The 19,356-nt window shown below is 36.8% G+C and overlaps 1 protein-coding gene across 1 annotated transcript in view; it reads right to left on the minus strand.

Moving 5' to 3' along the window:
* arr (low-density lipoprotein receptor-related protein 6) overlaps positions 1-19,356 on the minus strand; it is an 89,857-nt gene that overhangs the window by 16,231 nt on the left and 54,270 nt on the right. The window contains exon 25 of the transcript XR_014180122.1: positions 13,638-13,763. The gene's annotated coding sequence lies outside the window, so the exon portion shown is untranslated. The remainder of the gene's footprint in view (positions 1-13,637; positions 13,764-19,356) is intronic.

Consider the following 19,356-nt stretch of genomic DNA (forward strand, 5'->3'; position numbering starts at 1 on the left):
CTATAAACTATAAAAAAATCCAATAACTGTGTTTTGTTTAGCTCCTTTGTTTGAAGAGTCAACTTTGACGCCCTCTAGCGACCAAACGGGACAACCTAACCCAGTCCCGTCAACGTCACTCGATAGCCCTGTTCATTAGCTTTCTTTTGTTTTCTGGGGTGTTTTACCAGAATGTGTCAAATAATCGAGTTATTCACCATTAAATGGAAAATCGCACCGAAATTTTGCTCAAATGAGAGTTTTTCAAAGGCCTACTATAATGATGGCCGCCATATTGGATTTAAACCGTTTAGCTCTAACTGTAACTAAACCGAAATTTAAGCGAAAAATCTTGAAAACACCATTCAGAACACGCACAATAGCCCACGTGACCTTTGTAGACCAATCGCAAGCCTGATAAGCCACTAACAGCTGAAAATTAAGCTATAAATGTAAGCAACTTTGAAAATGTCATACAGAACATGCGCAACAGTCACGTGACCTCTGTAGTCCAATTGCAAGCTTCAAAATCCTCTGACAGGTCAAAATTAAGCTAGAAATGTACACGAAATGGTCACGTGACTTTAGAAAGACAATTACCAGCTTGGAAAATACGTTTTAAGCAAAATTTCAGTTAAAAACCTTGAAAATACCATTTGGAACATGTGAAACAGTCACGTGACTTTTGTAGACCAATTGCAAGCTTAAAAATTATCTGACTTGTAAAAATTAAGCTAGAACTGTAAGCAAAATAGTCACGTGGCCTTTACAAGCTTAAAAAACAGCTTTTAATCAAAATTCAAGCTAAACATCGTGAAAATGCCAAGCAGAACAACGCGCAACAGTCACGTGACCGCAGTAGACCAATTGCAAGCTTTAAAACAGCCTGACAAGTCCAAATTAAGCGAGAAACGTAAACAAAACCGTCACGTGACCTTAGAAAGACAATTACAGGCTTGAAAAATGATTTTTAACCAAATTTTGTGCTAAAAACCTTGAAAATGCCTTACAGAGCACATAAAACAGTCACGTGACCTCTGTAGTCCAATTGCAAGCTTGGAAATCCTCTGACAGGTCAAAGTTAAGCTAGAAATGTACGCCATACGGTCACGTGACCTCTGCAGACCAATTGCTAGCTTCAAAACAGTCTGACAAGTCCAAATTAAGCTAGAAATGTAAACGAAATGGTCACGTGACCTTAGAAAGACAATTACAAGCTGAAAAAATGGTTTTTAACCAAATTTTGTGCTAAAAACCTTAAAAATGCCTTACAGAACATGCCCAACAGTCACGTGACCTTTGCAGACCAATTGCAAGCTTCAAAACAGTCTGACAAGCCCAAATTAAGCTTGAAATGTACACGAAACCGTCACGTGACCTCAGAAAGACAATTACAAGCTGGAAAAATGGTTTTTAACCCAATTTTGTGCTAAAAACATTAAAAATGTCATACAGACCATACACAACAGTCACGTGACCGCTGTAGACCAATTGCAAGCGTGAAAATCCTCTGACAGGTCAAAGTTAAGCTAGAAATGTGCGCCATACAGTCACGTGATCCCGAAAAGCGAATCACAAACTTGAAAAATGTTTTTATACGAAAATTTAAGTTAAAAATCTTGAAAATGTCATACAGAACATGCGCAACAGTCACGTGACCGCTGCAGACCAATAGCAAGCTTCAAAACAGTTTGACAAGTCCAAATTGAGCAAGGAAGCTTGAAAAATGGTTTTTAAACCCAACTTTGTGCTAAAAACCTTGAAAATGCCTTACAGAGCACGTAAAACAGTCACGTGACCTCTGTAGACCAATTACAAGCCTGAAAAAGCTGTTCGGCTAGAAATGTAAGCCAAATAGTCACGTGACCGTAGAAAGTCAATTACAAGCTTGGAAAGTGCCTCTACTAAACATCTGAATTTTCTAAAGCTGTCAAAAACGTCAATAATCATTTTGAAATTGACATTTTTTACAGAAAAATTCCGAATGTCAATTAGGTTCAAATTGCCATGAAACTAAACGCAGTTTAAACGCGATTTATCGTAACAAATCGACACGATGACAGGGCAAATTGAGCTTTAACGACATTTTATTAAATAAGTAAATAAGGTCGAAATTGCCCTGAAATTGTTTGCCACTCAAACTGGATTCAGCGTTAAAATTCGGTTCCACCGAAAGCAAAAACGAACTTTACTAACCATTTCTCCTTCAGACAAAATTGTTGGCAAAACCGAAACGTCACTGCAATTTGGTCATTGACAGACTGTATGGTGGTTTGTTTTCGTATTGATTACGTCAATTTTTGACGCGCTATTATACCATCAAAAATGGTATAATCAATGGTACGTTCCACTTTCAAGACGAAAGAAAGTCGAAGAGGGAAAGTGAATTCAAGGCAACGAAGCTTAAAAATTTTTGTTACACACGGACGTGCCGTAATAATTTAATTGGACGGTTCGAAGATACATTCTAATTACGTAACGATTACGCGCTATACAGGGTGATGGAAGGAAAAAAGCTTTTAAGGGCGAAATTTGCTTCAAACGTGCTGCCTCGTGTACGGTGGTTTCCCTTGGAAAGGCGCGTGACGCCAAGCGAAAATGACACGTAATGACATTAGTGTTTTAAACAAAAGGCTATCAGATTTATAGCTCGATGGACTGTCAAGTTGTTGATAATACAAGTCAAATTCGCTTTCATGAAGCTATAAAACACATTCAAACTGTATTTACTCTGTTTCAGGAAGGCATTCCAATTGTATAGCTTGGATGGGGGCCTATTTGGCATTGCTGGCATGTTATTTATTATGCAGAGAACTTTGACAGTTGTCACGTCAATTAGAAACGAGCAATCAAACGTCACAACTGTCAAAATTGGACTCATTAAACTAGAAAATGCATTTGACAGTTTGTCGCTAACTTTAATTTTGGTAGGGCAACTTTGACGCCCTCTAGCGACCAAACGGTCATAGCTATTAAATCATGTGATCACATTTTCAGAAAGCTTAGAGTCTGTACTATCTTTTCGCTTCAGTGACATTTTGGCGTAACTTGTCAAATAAGCGAATATTTTGAGGTTAAACGAGTTGGTGCACTAAAAATTTGAGAAAAGTTGGTAGGGCAGTTTTGACGCCCTCTAGCGACCAAACGGTCATAGCTATTAAATCGCGTGATCACATTTTCAGAAAGCTTAGAATCTCGACTATCTTTTTTCTTCAATGACATTTTGACGTAACTTGTCAAATTAGCGAATATTTTGAGGTTAAGCGAGTTGGTGCACTAAAAATTTTTAGGAAAGTTGGTAGGGCAACTTTGACGCCCTCTAGCGACCAAATGGTCAGAACTATTAAATCATGTGATCACATTTTCAGAAAGCTTAAAATCTCGACTACTTTTTCTCTTCAATGACATTTTAACGTCATTTGTCAAATAAGTAAGTAATTTGAGGTTAAATGTCAAAAGTTGTTGAATTGAAATTTTGAGGAAAGTTGCTAATGCAACTTTGACGCCCTCTAGCGACCAAACGGTCATAGCTATTAAACTATGTGATCACATTTTCAGAAAGCTTAGAGTCTGGACTATCCTTTCTCTTCAATGACATTTTTACGTCATTTGTCAAATAAGCGAGTATTTTGAGGTTAAACGAGTTGGTGCACTAAAAAATTTGAGGAAAGTTGGTAGGGTAACTTTGACGCCCTCTAGCGACCAAACGGCCAGAGCTATTAAATCACGTGACCACATTTTCAGAAAGCTTAGAGTCTGGACTATCTTTTCGCTTCAATGACATTTTGACGTAACTTGTCAAATAAGCGAGTAATTTGAGGTTAAACGAGTTGGTGCACAAATCAGACTTTGTTGCTCTAGTACAGTCTGTTTCACCGATTTTGAAGGTACATATAGTTCATTCTTCAGGAAATCGACGCAGGAAGTTCACGCGTAGCATTGATGTGCCTTAATCTAACCAAAAATGTGAGGTTATGAACAAAACAAGGTGTATAAAGGAAACAAAAAAACGTCGAAATGACGTAAAACGAAGGTGTTCCCCGCATACGTAAACGCTTCCGCGAACTTTTAGATTCAAGGCAAACGAGGGCCGGTTTCTTCATTTCATTTTGCCAATCGAGATATCGTTGAATAGACCCTGATCTACCAGTTTTGGCCGATTATACCGGGCGGAAAAAGTAAATATTATTCACAGAAAAAAACACAAAAAAACTGTTTAAAAAATTAATCCTTGACTTTTATATACGACTGTGTCACAGTCTAAGCGGATGTGTTTGTCCTCCAGCAACCATCTTGATTAAAAACTGCCTAGCTATGAGTCGTTATCAACCACATTGCAAAACAAAACTTTATTATTTACGAATCATTCAAAGCTGTCCTCCAACCGCCATTTTTACCAAACTACATTGACAATACTGTTCCTGGAGGACAAACAAACCTGTAATCAGTCAGGTGACACTATTTTAACTAATTTTGGTTTGTGTTCTTTTTGCGTCACTGTGTTGCTCAATCCACACTTACCTACAAATATACAGGGTGTCCCATTTAAAATTCGTGACTTCTGTGAATTGTTTCTTACTGGCGATGACGTCATTGTCCTTTAGTTTGATTTCCCCTATACGTTCTGGTGTATATTTAGTTTTTTTTTTCTATTTTTAAATAAAAAATGGATTAAATCCTCTAAGTGCAATATTAAGCGTCAATTTCATCATAATCACACTGAGTGGAAAGAAACATTGATATCAATAATATATTAACAAACCTGAAAGACAACTCTTGCTGTGTATATAAGGAAAAATCAAACTGAATTGCTGTGACGTCATAATGAGCAATTAATACTAAAACAAATCATTGATATCTCGATGGTCTGGGAAAGTTATTATCAGTCAGTTTAGTTTTTTCTGCACACTTTGACAACACTGCCAATATTAGCAGCTGTGACGTCACCGCAATTTGGCTTGATTTCCAGTGTGGCAGGAATGACATAAACTATATACCACCCGCTTAGGAGTCTAATATAGCACAGAAAACACGTGTTTTCTACGATATTAAACCTATTTTAAGTCGTTTTTAGGCTTGTTTCAGTTTTTTTTGGTTAAGTTTCACTGAAAATCCGCATAATTGATTGATTTGATGCAACAAATGTTCAAATCGGTCATATTTTTGGTCTCTTACAATTTTTTTCTAACTTTTACCGTTTTTGAGTTATTTAAGAAAAACTGGTTTGGTGCAATGAACACGGGTCAAAGGATAGTCAAGGACAAAATCGCTTGTAAAACCCACTTGGAGTAAGAAAATGACAGTTTTAAGCACATTTTTGGAATCCTCATTAAATTGCCTATCCAATAAACTAAAAAAACACTGTCAAATCGGGTACAGTCAGGAAGAAAAGCGGCGTCAAAGTTTAAACTGTAAGAAACACAGTTTAAAAGGACAGTCAGGCACAAAATCGCCTGCAAAACCCACTTGAAGTGAGAAAATTACAGTTTTAAGCACATTTTTGGAATCCTCATTAAATTTCCTATTTAATGACGTAAAAAACATTACAAAATTTGGTACAGTCAGGGAGAAAAACGGTGTCAAAGTTTGAACTGTCAGAAACACAGTTTGAAAGGACAGTCAGACACAAAATTGCTTGTAAAACCCACTTGGAGTGAAAAAATGACAGTTTTAAGCACATTTTTGGAATCCTCATTAAATTTCCTATCCCATAACCTAAAAAAACACTGTCAAATCGAGTACAGTCAGGGAGAAAAGCGGTGTCAAAGTATAAACTTCCAAAAACACAGTTTGAAAAGACAGTCAGGGACAAAATCGCGTGTAAAACCCACTTGGAGTCAGAAAATGACAGTTTTAAGCACATTTTTGGAATCCTCATTAAATTTCCTATCCAATAACCTAAAAAACACTGTCAAGTTGGGTACAGTCAGGGAGAAAAGCGGTGTCAAAGTTTGATCAGCCAGAAACCTAGTTTCAAAGGACAGTCAGGTACAAAATCGCCTGTAAAATCCACTTGGAGTAAGAAAGTGACAGTTTTAAGCACATTTTTGGAATTTTCATTAAATTTCCTATCCCATAACCTAAAAAAACACTGTCAAATCGAGTACAGTCAAGAAGAAAAGCGGCGTCAAAGTTTAAACTGTCAGAAACACAGTTTAAAAGGACAGTCAGGGACAAAATCGCTTGTAAATCCTACTTGGAGTGAGAAAATGACAGTTTTAAGCACATTTTTGGAATCCTCATTAAATTTCCTATCCAATAACCTAAAAAAACACTGTCAAGTTCGGTACAGTCAGGGAGAAAAGCGGTGTCAAAGTTTAAACTGTCAGAAACACAGTTTAAAAGGACAGTCAGGCACAAAATCGCCTGCAAAACCCAATTGAAGTGAAAAAATAACAATTTTAGGCACATTTTTGGAATCTTCATTAAATTTCCTATTTAATGACGTAAGAAACATTCCAAAATTTGGTACAGTCAGGGAGAAAAACGGTGTCAAAGTTTGAACTGTCAGAATCTCAATTTGAAAAGACAGTCAGGGACAAAATCGCCTGTAAATCCCACTTGGAGTAAGAAAATTACAGTTTTAAGCACATTTTTGGAATCTTCATTAAATTTCCTATCCAATAACCTAAAAAAACATTACAAAATTAGGTACAGTCGGGGAGAAAAGCGGTGTCAAAGTTTAAACTGCCAAAAACACAGTTTTAAAGAACAGTCAAGTACAAAATCGCTGGTAAAACCCACTTGAAGTGAGAAAATTACAGTTTTAAGCACATTTTTGGAATCCTCATTAAATTTCCTATCCGATAACCTAAAAAAACACTCCAAAATGTGGTACAGTCAGGAAGAAAAACGGTGTCAAAATATCTGTATAATTTACCAGTAATTTGCCCATCACTAGTAAAAATAACGTGATTAGTATTATTCCCATGTATTTTCGTCAAGGTCAAGGTAAAATGCGGTGTTTGTCACAAAAATTTACATACAACATTAAATTTAGGTGTTTGTTTAATAACAAATCAGTTTATTCAAATATTAAGCAATTTACTTGAACTTATCTGTATAAACTGAGTTTCTCGTGATTATATGCCTAATTATAGTAGTAATAATGGCGGACGTGATCTAATACACTTACACACTGAATCAAAGTAGAATAACGTGACGTCACTAGTGTAATTTGCCAAAACAAAGCCAATTTTAACAACAAGAAGTAAATTGAGTACGCCACTGGTTTGTCAATAAAAATATTTCTCTGTTATTCAAAAACGATAAGCCTCCTTTACTGTGCTGATAATTTTTATCTCAGTCACACACACACACACCAGTATACAACAATAATTTCTCAGTCTTTGATTGCAAGAAATTTAATAATTGTCTAGTACAAGGAAAATCAAAGTAGAGAACGATGACGTCACCACACCAATAGTTTGAAATTTCTATGGAAAGTATTTCGACTGTGTTTTTCTTGACAGCTGTCAACTGTCTTAAAACTTGACTGCCATTACGGATCAAAATGGCTTGAAATAGACGACCTGCTTAGCAGGGTTTTCCGTAAGAAATCGAAAGAAGAAACAAACGAAAATGAACCATAAAGTGTGGCAACAGTGCTTTTTCAGATTTTTTCCGATATCAAATCAGCCTTGAAAATTTGAATAAAAGTGACGATTTTGCAAAAACCAAACAAACACGAAACGATAACAGCTTCTGCGTATTTGCGTGCATTTGCGGCGTACAGAGTGTGCACACGTAAAAAAAATGGCGCGAAACAATGGTTTAGTGTACAAATTGAGTGAAGAAAACCGCAAAAGTTCCACGAATCAAACAATAACAACGAACTAAAGCAACATTTATCTCTGATTAATGCAAAACCGCAATTATTTAGCGGATACAATGATAATTCGGCTGTAGCCTTGGACTCTTAATGATCCCATGCATTTTTCATACTTAATTGAAGATTTTACAAGCAAAAATAGTCTAAAATTAGCTAAACTCTGTCAAAGTCAAGGTTCCTGCGACGTTATGCAACCATGTTTAGTGTGATATAATGGAAATCAAACGAAAGTAGTGACTACGTCACAGTTTCTGCGAAAATATCTGAAAATTAATAATCAACTTTGACGCCCTTTGGTTTTTGTTTGTCCTCCAGGAGATTAATATCACTTTTGACCGTTGATTTGGTGAAAATGGCGGTTGGAGGACAGCTTTAAATATGACTGTAGCGGTTTGTTTTAAGCCGCCATTTTGTCGCAACTGGGACACCCTGTATGTATGGTAGGTGTCATTGAAAATGTCGTTGGCCTGACAAAGAGAGACGAAGTCTGGGAGAAGAACACAGAAGCACAGTTTAAAGGACAGTCAAGGATATAATTATTGTAAAACCCACTTGGAGTGGAAAAGTGACTGTTCTAAGTACATTTCTGGAATCTTCATCAAATTTCCTATCCAACAAGCTAGAAAAACACTAAAAAATTTGGTACAGTCAGCAAGAAAAACGATGTCAAAGTTTGAACTGACAGAAACACAATTTGAAAGGACAGTCAAGGACAAAATCGCTTGTAAAACCTACTTGTAGTGGAAAAGTGACAGTTTTAAGTAAATTTTTGAAATCCTCATCAAATTTCCTATCCAATAACCTGGAAAAATACTAAAAAATTTGGTACAGTCAGGTAGAAAAACAAAGTCAAAGTTTGAACTGACAGAAACACAATTTGAAAGGACAGTCAAGGACAAAATCGCTTGTAAAACACACTTATAGTAGAAAAGTGACAATTTTAAGTACATTTCTGGAATCCTCATTAAATTTCCTATCCAATAACCTAAAAAAACACTGTCAAGTTGGGTACAGTCAGGGAGAAAAGCGGTGTCAAAGTTTAAACTGCCAAAAACACAGTTTAAAAGGACAGTCAGGGACAAAATCGCGTGTAAAACACACATGTAGTGGAAAAGTGACAGTTTTAAGCACATTTTTGGAATCCTCATTAAATGTCCTATTCAATAACCTAAAAAAACACTGTCAAGAAGGGACAGTTAGGGAGAAAAGCAGTGTCAAAATTTAAACTGTCAAAAGCACGGTTTTAAAGAACAGTCAAGTACAAAATCGCTTGCAAAACCCACTTGGAGTGAGAAAATTACAGTTTTAAGCACATTTTTGGAATCCTCATTAAATTTCCTATTCAATAACCTAAAAAAACACAGTCAAATCGAGTATAGTCAGAGAGAAAAGCGGTGTCAAAGTTTAAACTGCCAAAAACACAGTTTCAAAGGACAGTAAGGAACAAAATCGCTTGTAAAACACACTTGTAGTGGAAAAGTGACAGTTTTAAGCACATTTCTGAAATCCTCATTAAATTTCCTATCCAACAAGCTGGAAAAATACTAAAAAATTTGGTACAGTCAGGTAGAAAAGCAAAGTCAAAGTTTGAACTGACAGAAACACAATTTGAAAGGACAGTCAAGGACAAAATCGCTTATAAAACACATTTAGAGTAGAAAAGTGACAGTTTTAGGTACATTTTTGGAATCCTCATCAAATTTTCTATCTAACAACCTGGAAAAACACTAAAAAATTAAGTACAGTCAGTCCAGTACAGTTTGTCCTCCAAGAGATTGGCGGTCGATTGGGTGAAAATGGCGGTTGGAGGACAGCTTTAAATATAACCTTTTGTTAAGCGTTTCAGGCCCCCCATTGGGACACCCTGTATGTATAGTAGGTGTCATTGGAAATGTCGTTGGCCTGACAAAGAGAGACGAAGTCTGGGAGAAGGCAACGCACATTGAATGATGTATGTGGTTTTTCCGCATTATTTCTCGTTTCAATTCATATTCAGCGATCATATCGACTTATAATCGTTGTTTTTCTAGCAACACCACGCATATTAAAGGCTGAGAAAACAGTCAAAATGGAGGACATTCACAAAAGCAGATTCACAAAAAAAACTTTAAATTACAACGTTTCTAGTACGATTACCTAATCCTTAGTAAATTATATTGATTTACATAAAAAAAACAAGTTTTAGCCCATAAATTGGTGAGAAATTGAGGTTAGGAAATAATCCAGGGGCGGACTAAGTGAATACTGTAATTTGCAACTCTGTCCAAATTGGGAAAAAATTGTAGGGAATTACAGAAAATCTACAGGGTGTTTAAGCTCTAAAGATCCTTTGGAACGGAGATATTGGCAAAAATAATTTGCGCCACTCTGTAGACTTGTTAAAATCGAAATTTCACATTTCCTGGTCGTTTACGAATCAGTATAACCGGTAGTTGATACGGCAACGTCTACTTCTTTTCCTGCATAGCGATTATTGCAGAAAAACACCGGAAATTGTCGTTATCTTGGTAAAAATGGCGGCCACTAAACAGCGTGACCTTTCCAAAAGTTGTGCACCGTTTCAATGGTTTTAAACGTCACAACTGTCAAAGTGTTGTAGTTGTTATGTGGTTTTTGAAACTACCCCAGTTTGGCAACGTTGTTGAAAATAATAAGATAGAAAATCTAGTACTGAATTGGAAGAAAATGATCAATTTGGCAACACGGCCAATTTGTGTACTTAAATCACAGTCATTGGTAGTGATAACTAAAACATCGTGACCTTTCCACAAATTCTGCATCATTTCAATGGTTTTAAACGTCATGTGTGTCAAAATTGTTTTGTTTGGAACTATCCTGGCGTAAAACACTCAAATTTGGCAACAATGCGCTTAATTTTACCCTTTTTTCAAAGGGTTGGGCGGCGTGGAATTTTCAGCCGTTTGATTGGTCCAGATGCCTGCCAATAAATCGGCGTCGCGACGCTCAAGACGCTATTTTCGTACGGAAGGCGTGGCGAAAACGGATTACCAAAAAAAATCGAATATCTCGAAAACGGTTAGAGTTACGGAAATTTTGCAAGAGACCAAAAATGTTCAGAATGACTTTTGGCACCTGATTGACTAGGTTTACACCCACTTAAAGCCGCGTAAACGCGGTTACAACTGGCAGAGCGTTTGGTTTAAATTTAACTGTTTTTCTTTTTGTTTTTTGAACACCCTGTATATGTTTAATCATGCTACGAGTAGCACGAGATGAAAGAGCAGTTCAAAACGAACATTTTGAACTTTTTTCGGTCAGCAAAACCCCAAAAAATGGCGGAGATACAGAATTTTCAAAATTTTCCCAAAAAAGTCGAATATCTCGGAAACGGTTAGATTTACGGAAATTTTGCAAGAGACCAAAAATGTTCAGAATCACTTTTGGCACCTGATTGACTAGGTTTACACCCACTTAAAGCCGCGTAAACGCGGTTACAACTGGCAGAGCGTTTGGTTTAAATTTAACTGTTTTTCTTTTTGTTTTTTGAACACTCTGTATATGTTTAATCATGCTACGAGTAGCACGAGATGAAAGAGCAGTTCAAAACGAACATTTTGAACTTTTTTCGGTCAGCAAAACCCCAAAAAATGGCGGAGATACAGAATTTTCAAAATTTTCCCAAAAAAGTCGAATATCTCGGAAACGGTTAGATTTACCAACATTTTGCAAGGAAGCAAAAATTTTCAGAATCACTTTCTGCACCCAGTTGACTAGGTTCACACTAGTTTACACTAGCTAGAACCGTGTAAACGCGGTCACAACTGGCAAAGCGTTAATTTCAAATTTAACTGTTTTTTGATAACCCTGTATATGTTTAATCGCGTTGCAATTAGTACGAGACGAAAGGGCAGTTCGAGAGGAACATTTTGAGTTTTTTAGTGTTGCTGAAACCCAAAAAATGGCGGAGATACGGAATTTTCAAAATTTTTCAAAAAAAGTCGAATATCTCGGAAACGGTTAGAGTTACCAACATTTTGAAGGAAACCAAAAACGTTCAGAATGACTTTCTGCACCCAGTTTACTAAGTTTAAACTAGTTTACACTAGCTAGAACCGTGTAAACGCGGTCACAACTGGCAAAGCGTTAATTTCTAATTTAACTGTTTTTTGAACACCCTGTATATGTTTAATCGCGTTGCAATTAGTACGAGACGAAAGGGCAGTTCGAGAGGAACATTTTGAGTTTTTTAGTGTTGCTGAAACCCAAAAAATGACGGAGATACGGAATTTTCAAAATTTTCCCAAAAAAGTCGAATATCTCGGAAACGGTTAGAGTTACCAACATTTTGCAAGGAAGCAAAAATGTTCAGAACCACTTTCTGCACTCAGTTGACTGGGTTTACACTAGTTTACACTAGTTAGAACTGTGTAAACGCGGTCACAACTGACAGAAAGTGAATTTCAAATTTAACTGTTTTTTTGAACACCCTGTATATGTTTAATTGCGTTACAATTAGTACGAGACGAAAGGGCAGTTTGAGACGAACATTTTGAGTTTTCTAGTGTTGCTGAAATCCAAAAAATAGCGGAGATATGGAATTTTCAAAATTTTCGAAAAAAACTCGAATATCTCGGAAACGGTTAGAGTTACCAACATTTTGAAGGAAACCAAAAACGTTCAAAATCGATTTCTACCCTCGGTGAACTACGTTTACATCCACTGAGTGGCACACGGTACCAACCGGAGAAAAATCTCAACAATAAGTGTGATGAAGCTGAAAACGAATTTGCTGAGAGGTGGCAACGTCGCATCGTCTAAAGTTCGAGGCAGAAAACTATCACTTTTCAGCGACGTTGCCGGCTTTCGCAACGGCAAGTGGTACTGACAAAAGCGGACCGGGTACCGCTTTATCGCGTTTATGAATGTGCAGTGGCGTACTATCGGAAAAAAGTACTGAAAGTGGTCGATAACGTTACAAATACGGCATTTTTTCCTAAATTAATAATTTCCATGTAAATATTAGAAAACGGTTTCTATTGGTTCCAGTCACTCTGTATACAGAGTGGTTTACGTTAAAAAACCATCAAACGTGGCTTCCTTAAAATTACTTGCATGGCGCTTGTATTACTCACGAAACAAATGATTAACATGCATTAATCATCCGCTCGTGCTTAAGTTGCTAATTTGTTTCTATATTGCTCGGTAATAGTGGTTTTTTCCTAAATTTTGCCACCCTGTATAAGCAAACTCACTTTCCACTTGAACACCCTGTAACTCGGTCACTGGTGGCAGTTTTCTTTTGATCACCCTGTATAGTGTTTTTACCTAAACTGTCAAATAACCGAGCTATTTAATGACAATCATTGCAGAAAGTAATTCCAGTTCAGTCACAAAATATGGTGAAACATTGTTTAAATCATTAGTTGTTAGAGGGTTGAATTGTGTGTCCTCCAGCAACCATTTTGATTAAAAGCGCTTTTAGACAGTTTTAAGCAACTGCTAAAAAGAAACCGTTTCGCGCCGGTTAATATCGAAAGTAAAATCGCATCAACGTAACATTTGGAAAGTAAACGTGACAGATTCGGTTTTGTTCGTTACTTTTTCAGTTTTAATCGTCCCGGCCGAGTTAAATTAATTATTCCGCTTAGAAAATCTCGTTGTATTTTTACCGTAAACCGATAAAACCGAAAGTGGCTGAGGAGCGCTTTATAAAACGTAACGGTGAAACGTTCTTCCTGATTGTTTTCATTCTCGCGAACAATTCACTTTTTTCTTCTTCCGCAAGAAGTGTCTTCTTTTCAAGGTTAAATTTCATTCACTTTCCGCTTATTTAACAGAAATTAATTCCGGCAGAAACGTCACTTACCGACTAGTTGTCCTCCAGACGCCATTTCTCACTCTCCTCCAATCCCATTTTAACAACCATTCTTCTCGTCTTCTCTCCCGTCATATTTCGTTTCCGCTGTCCTCCGGCCGCCATTTTTGCAAACTCCTGGAGGACAAACAAATCCCTTGTTTTTGTTTACTTTACATTATGTTGTAATGGTGTAAGTCAATCATATTTATCCGGTGTGTACGTGTAATAAACAGGCACAGGTGAGGTTCAATGCACCGGTACCCCACCTACCAGCAGTACCAGCAATGGTACCCAGTGACAAAACGCGGTTTTAATGAAAAACCTTTCATTATTCGCCAACTTTCACTCTCTTATACAATATTATAATACTACTATGTGTGTACCATAATTGGCTGAGTGTATACGAGGGTTGGGTGGAAAATTGTCTTTTCTATTATACAGGGTGGTTCAATTGAGAGATTCTCACCTTGACTGACTCGGTGAAGGCCTGAAATTGTTTGAAAACCACCCTAAAGCGATCAAACTAAGAAATCAAGAATCAATCTAAGAATCAATTTTGGTGCACCACCATGTTTAACCCTAAATAACTCGCTTATGTGAAACATTCTGGTAAAACACACCAGAAAACAAAAGAAAGCTAACGAATGAGGTTATCACGTGGCGTTGACAGGACCAGGCTAAGTTGCACCGGTTGACCGCTAGAGGGCCTCAAAGTTTCAAGTCACATTTTTTTGTAGTTTTCTGTCAATATCTCCGAAACGGTTATGTTATTTTTAAGTAATGTTTATGCTACTTGGATATCAACGTCACGTGATAGCCCCGTTCGTTAGCTATCTACGATCATCTGACATGTTTATGCGGAATGTTACAAATAAGCGAGTTATGAGAAGTGCACTGAGTTTTGGTTCAAAATGGGGTTTTTCCTGGCCTACTATACTGGCAGCCGCCATATTGGAATTCAATCTGTCAAGGTGGCCATTTTAACTGGTTTTGACATGGAGAACACGAATCCGGTGTTCGTTTTGCTGTCACTGCCGCCATTTTGTCAGTGACCTTGACATTTGAATTAAGAGTTAGTCGAAAAGCTTGGTTGAGTCTCAAAATTAGTGCACCGAACCAATTAAACGTCCGTAACTCGCTTATTTGAAACATTCTGACAGTTTTAAGCACATTTTTGGAATCCTCATTAAATTTCCTATCCAACAACCTAAAAAAACACTACAAAATCAGGTACAGTCAGGGAGAAAAGCGGTGTCAAAGTTTGAACTCCCAGAAACACAGTTTGAAAAGACAGTCAGGGACAAAATCGCTTGTAAAACCCACTTGGAGTGAAAAAATGAGAGTTTAAAGTACATTTTTGGAATCCTCATTAAATTTCCTATCCAATAACTTAAAAAAACACTCCAAAATGTGGTACAGTCAGGAAGAAAAGCGGTGTCAAAGTTTGAACTCCGAGAAACACAGTTTTGAAAGGACAGTCAGGGACAAAATTGCTGGTGAAACCCACTTGGAGTGAGAAAATGACAGTTTTAAGCACATTTTTGGAATCCTCATGAAATTTCCTATCCAACAACCTAAAAAAACCACACAAAATTTGGTACAGTCAGGGAGAAAAACGGTGTCAAAGTTTGAACTGACAGAAACACAATTTGAAAGGACAGTCAGGCACAAAATCAGCTGTAAAACTCACTTGGAGTGAGAAAATGACATTTTTAAGCACATTTTTGGAATCCTCATTAAATTTCCTATCCAACAACCTAAAAAATCACATAAAATTTGGTACAGTCAAAGAGAAAAGTGGTGTCAAAGTTGGAAATGACGAAAAGACAGTCAGTGACAAAATCGCATGTAAAACCCACTTGGAGTGAGAAAATGACTGTTTTAAGCACATTTTTGGAATCCTCATTAAATTTTCTATCCAATAACCTAAAAAAACACTACAAAAGTTGGTACAGTCCGGAAGAAAAGAGGTATCAAAGTTAAACTCCCAGAAACACAGTTTGAAAAGACAGTCAGGGACAAAATTGCATGTAAAACCCACTTGGAGTGCGAAATTGACAGTTTTAAGCACATTTTTGGAATCCTCATTAAATTTCCTATCCAACAGCCTTAAAAACATTATAAAATCAGGTACAGTCAGAGTAAAAAGCGGTACTAAAGTTTGAACTGCCAGAAACACAGTTTGAAAGGACAGTCAGGGACAAAATCGCATGTAAAACCCACTTGTAGTGCAAAAATGACAGTTTTAAGCACATTTTTGGAATCCTCATTAAATTTCCTATCCAATAACCTAAAAAGAGAGTACAAAATCAAGTACAGTCAGGGATAAAAGCGGTGCCAAAGTTTAAACTCCCAGAAACACAATTTGTAAGAACAGTCAGGGACAAAATCATCTGTAAAACCCTCATGGAGTAAAAAAATGATAGTTTTAAGCACATTTTTGGAATCCTTATTGAATTTCCTATCCAGTAGCCTAAAAAAACATTACAAAGTTTAGTACAGTCAGGAAGAAAAGCGGTGTCAAAATTTGAACTCCCAAAAATACAGTTTGAAAGGACAGTCAGGGACAAAATCGCCTGTAAAACCCTCATAGAGTAAGAAAATGACAGTTTTAAGCACATTTTTGGAATCCTCATAAAATTTTCTATCCAATAACCTAAAAAAACACTACAAAAGTTGGTACAGTCCGGAAAAAAAGAGGTATCAAAGTTAAACTCCCAGAAACACAGTTTGAAAAGACAGTCAGGGACAAAATCGCATGTAAAACCCACTTGTAGTGCAAAAATGACAGTTTTAAGCACATTTTTGGAATCCTCATTAAATTTCCTATCCAATAACCTAAAAAAACATTACAAAATCACGTACAGTCATAGAGAAAAGCAGTGTCAAAGTTTGAACTCCCAGAAACACAGTTTGCAAGGACAGTCAGGGACAAAATCGCTCGTTAAGTCCCAAAATTAGTGCACCAAACCAATTAATCGTCCATAACTCGCTTATTTGAAACATTCTGGTAAAACACACCAGAAAACAAAAGAAAGCTGATCAAAGGGGCTATCACGTGACGTTGACAGGACTCGTCCAACTTGCACCGTTCGGCCGCTAGAGGGCGTCAAAATTCCAGAAAATTCTACTCGTAAACGATCTAATTAAAAACCAACAACGAGTGTAAACATCAAACACATGTCGTTAATGTACGGGACAAACTTCAGTTTAAAATCGTTTTTCGAGACAGTGGCGTACCAGTGCTGTTTATCAGCAATTTGTGCGTATTTCAGTGCTACGCCACTGGTTGGACTAATGACAGCTTAAACAGGCAAGAGTTAATGAACTTAACCATCCAGTTAACTTAACTAGATACTAGTGAAATTTAAGTTAAAACTTGTTTTGATCAAAACAATCAAATTGACCGATAACGTTGACTTGTACGAGAGAAACATGTTTACTTTTGTTTTAATTCAATAATTACAACGATATTGTTTATGATTTGAGCGAATTTAGTGGCCTATTTAGATAAGATTAGACTGGAGATTTTTAACGATGGCAACCAGTTGAAAAATGGTTATTTTTCATTTCTTTCACCGTTTCCGAGTTATTTAGCAAAAGCTGAAATTTGAAATTTGAACACCCTGTAACTGGGTTATTTTTTGGGAATCCAGTGTGGTTCGACCACTTAAAAGAACCGTTTTGAGCTCTCCTTTTTAGTGGTTTAGAGTAAAAAATTCTATCTGAAAAATTGCGTACAGAGTGACCAAAAACAGGAAATCACCGTACTTTCCATGCGCACCCCGTATAGTAGAAACAAAAACGGTCCAACAAACTTACGGTTTTTGGTTGAGGAGTTGATTAGGAACGTTTTTGGTTTCTTGCAGTTTTTTTGTAACTTTCACCGTTTTCGAGTTATTTAGGGAAAACTGGTTTGGTGCAATAAGCACGGTTTAAAAGACAGTCAGGGACAAAATTGCATGTAAAACCCACTTGTAGTGCAAAAATGACAGTTTTAAGCACATTTTTGGAATCCTCATTAAATTTCCTATCCAATAACCTAAAAAAACATTACAAAATCAGGTACAGTCAGGAAGAAAAGCGGTGTCAAAATTTGAACTCCCGGAAACACAGTTTGAAAGGACAGTCAGGGACAAAATAGCTGGTAAAACCCATTTGGAGTGAGAAAATTACGGTTTTAAGCACATTTTTGGAATCCTCATTAAATTTCCTGTCTAATGACGTAAAAAACACTACAAAATCAGGTACAGTCCGGGAGAAAAGCGGTGTCAAAGTTTGAAATCCCAGAAACACAGTTTGAAAGGACAGTCAGGGACAAAATTGCTGGTAAAACCCACTTGGAGTCAGAAAATGACAGTTTTAATCACATTTTTGAAATCTTCATTAAATTTCCTATCCAATAACCTATAAAAACATTTCAAAATATAGTACAGTCAGGGAGAAAAGCGGTGTCAAAGTTTGAAATCCCAGAAACACAGTTTGAAAGGACAGTCAGGGACAAAATTGCTTGTCAAACCCTCTTAGAGTACTAAAATGACAGTTTTAAGCACATTTTTGGAATCCTCATTAAATTTCCTATCCAATAACCTAAAAAAACGCTGTCAAATCGGGTACAGTGAGGCATAAAAGCAGTGTCAAAATTTAAACTCTCAGAAACACAGTTTGAAAGGACAGTCAGCGACAAAATCGCCTGTAAAACCCACTTGGGGTGCGAAAATGACAGTTTTAAGCACATTTTTGGAATCCTCATTAAATTTCCTATCCAATAACCTAAAAAAACACTACAAAATTTAGTACAGTCAGGAAGAAAAGCGGTGTCAAAGTTTGAACTCCCAGAAAAACAGTTTGAAAGGACAGTCAGGCACAAAATCGCTGGTAAAACCCTCATGGAGTAAGAAAATGACAGTTTTAAGCACATTTTTGGAATCCTCATTAAATTTCCTATCCAATAACCTAAAAAAACACTAAAAAATCAGGTACAGTCAGTGAAAAAAGCTGGGTCAAAGTTTGAACTGCCAGAAACACTGACTGTCACATTTGTTTCGCACCATTCTTGAATTTCCATCTCACGCTAACCTAACCTATAACTTGATTCGTTTGACAGGCAACACGGCGTGACATTTACATATGACATTTGACAGACAGGGTTGTCCACAAATTATAAATAATTCAAATTTCTTCCTGAATACGTCCCTGTCCGTTTCCTACCTAGATTGATTATTATATAGGTAAGGTTAAGCTTTATAAGCCCTTTTGAAAAGGGACTGACACCCCCTACTATCTCACCGCACCTGCATCTAACTAAACCTTTTTTTGTATTATTGTTAGGTTACTGTGACGGCTACAGGGTGGCTGAATATTTAATTCTCATTTGATCACCCTGTATAGTGTTTTCACCGAAAACGTCCAATAACCGAGCGATTTAGTGTTAAAGAATCAGCTGACTGAATTTGACTACAGTGACATTGAAATTCAGCCAATGGAATAAGGATTTTGACCACCCTGTATATTGTCGAATATCCTGACTTTTTGACAGTTAATTCAACGGTACAGTGTTGCCAGTTAGTTTGAAAATGTACAAGTGAAAATTTATAGGCAACGGTCTGGCAACGTCGCACCAAGTCAAGACGAAATTTCGTCTCGTCTTGAAAAAGAATTAAAGCTACACACACACACATACAAGTGTAAATTGAAAACATCCGCCTTTCGACTGGTTTTTTTTTTG

The sequence above is a fragment of the Ips typographus genome, linkage group LG12, assembly GCF_016097725.1.
Source record: "Ips typographus isolate SLU linkage group LG12, UJ_Ityp_2.0, whole genome shotgun sequence".
Classification (NCBI taxonomy): domain Eukaryota; kingdom Metazoa; phylum Arthropoda; class Insecta; order Coleoptera; family Curculionidae; genus Ips; species Ips typographus.